We start from the raw sequence: 2,673 nt of genomic DNA, 5'->3' as shown, positions 1-2,673 counted from the left end.
ATACTCCTCTGCATGTATGCATATATATATATATATATATATATATATATATATATATATATATATATATATATATATATATATATATATATATATTTATATATATATATATATTTACTATATATAATTGTGTTTATTTGCGACAGAAGTATTTCTTATGTATTTATTTAATTCTGTTCTACACAAATTATGTTGTAATATATAAATCGATATTGATGAACAAATATTTGTATTCCCTTGCAGAAAGAAGGATTTAATATCAGATAATCATATATACACTATATCTAATTTTAATATAATAGACTTAAAAATATTCGCTCGTCTGTCTGTTTTTATGCTAACTTGTAATGAAAAGTGTATATGTTATTATATATATCTTATGTTGAATGATCAAAGCTATTGAGAAATTAACACTTACAAACTCTTATATACTCTTGAACATGAACAAAATCGTATGAATATTGTGCTATTATATTTAGTTTTGAAATACCAACCACAAAATTCTGATAATACATTTTAGAAATCTTTTTAGCTATTTTAGAATATATATTATAAAAGTTGCTTTAAGTTGTTTTGCAGCTTTGTATCTAATAATTTCCGAAATATATAAAAATACTTAAAATATAAATTCTAAGTTAAATTCTATATTTTCTGGAGACATCAATTTATGTATAAAACAGTTGACTGCAAGGGTATTAAATATTCGGCACGCTGAAGTAATATTGTTTTTCTTGTTTTTTTTTTTACTTTAACTTAAATACATTTAGTTCTGTTTAAATAAATTAAGTTGTTTCGCAATGAAAATTGGTTTTCTTATAAATTCATTTACTTGGATGAGGCCTTCAGCGCACACGGATAGCAATGAATCAATTTTCAGAAGTGGGTGATGAAGCGAGGCCAGGTCATTCCTTCACTTGTGGTTTCAATGCTAATCTGCTACACTTAATTTGAGCTTATTATAAATATGAAATCATAAAATATATAACTCTGGTAGAGAGCAGAAGTCGCATAATGTGTCGAGCTACTGCGTTGATTCTGCTTAAGACTTGCATACTTCTCAGTTTATCCATAAGTTCGGCTCGCATTGAAGGTGAGTATGATAAATGTGTTATATTTTCTTTAATAAGTTGTAGAAGAGTTTATTGTATTAAGATGAAGGTGTTAGAGCTGGAGCATCACATAACTTTCTCTAATTACTAGAAACCCAAGCCTTGTTATAGCAGCTTGACTACTAAAATTTTTACTACTAGATGTATCAGCTACGATGTTTTACTAAATTATTAAACAGCAATGGCTAGCAGAACTAATTTAACAATTGATTTCTAAAGAATTTCTAAAATAAGATGATATATAGTTAGGGTCTCAGAAGGTGGAATTCCTTCCCTGCAGACAGAATTTTACAATTCTTCTTTATTGTGAATCATTAACAAAAATTGCTATTTTGCAGAACCAACAGTAAATATAACGCACACCTTCGGTATACCGAGCAGTTTTGAGCCAGATCCGGTGTTTGAGAAAATCGGATCTGAATATTACTATATAAACGGGCCACAGGCGGTCTCCTGGTACTCGGCGCTACACAATTGCCACCGAATTGGCGCTCAACTAATAAGCGTGGCGAGAATAGAGACTCTGTACGAGATTCAAAGCCATAGACAGAATACCACTTACAGGAATAAGTATTGGGTGGATCTGAACGATCTGGCGACGGAAGGTGACTATGTTTCCATATCTACCGGCCTGAAACCAACTTTCGAGCATTGGTGCGAGAACGAAGAGCCTCCAATGAGAAGCAGAACAAAAAATTGTGTCAATATTGAGCAAAATAATGCCTCCGGCCCGTGCATGAAATCAGTTTCCTGCAACGGCCTAAAGGACTATATATGTCAGTTGCATACGCCTCATACCATCTCAATCGTTGCTTTTTGAGTAATGTATGTGGTTCTTATTAAAAATTACAAAAATGTTAAAAGCTTATGTTAAAATAATAAAATATAATAGATTTTAAATATTCTCAGCTATTTTTTCTATTAAGCAGAACTTTATCTAAATAGAAGAATTTGCTGCATCATGGGAATTCCCAACTCTTACGTCTGAATTGTACTCTTAGTGAAAACAAAGAGAAAATTCTTGAGTGCACTATGCTATATGCTATAATGAAAATATATATTCAGAGACAGCCCCAATATATGCAACATTTTTATGCCTAAACACAATACTCTAGCTAGATATGTATAGCATTCCTCTGGCAGCTGTTCTATAAATCAGATAGAATAATTTTATATTGATTTCATTTATTTTTCTATTTATTTATTTAACATATATTATTAGGCTCTCTGGATTCTTACTAAGCATTCCTGCTCTAGCAATGGGAAATTAGCTTAAGCATAGCCGATTGGCCAGTGAGATAAAGGTAATATACTCAATTATATATTTTCTTAATAATATTATATTAATATTCGGCAATATACTTCTTTGACTTTGTGAACAAGTACAAACATTCACATTTAATAAAGAATTTAAATACTTTTTCGAAACGTGTATTAAATCAGCTTTTGAGCCTCATTATATAGGAATATCAACATAAGCCGCCTTGATTTATGCGCCTTAAGTTGAAACACCTGCAACTCGCAGTCGTTTACAGCACGTGCGCACATTAAATACGTTTACATA

This window comes from Drosophila hydei, unplaced genomic scaffold (genome assembly GCF_003285905.1).
Source record: "Drosophila hydei strain 15085-1641.00,03,60 unplaced genomic scaffold, DhydRS2 tig00000149-arrow-pilon, whole genome shotgun sequence".
Classification (NCBI taxonomy): domain Eukaryota; kingdom Metazoa; phylum Arthropoda; class Insecta; order Diptera; family Drosophilidae; genus Drosophila; species Drosophila hydei.
Note: the sequence above shows the minus strand (reverse complement) of the source record.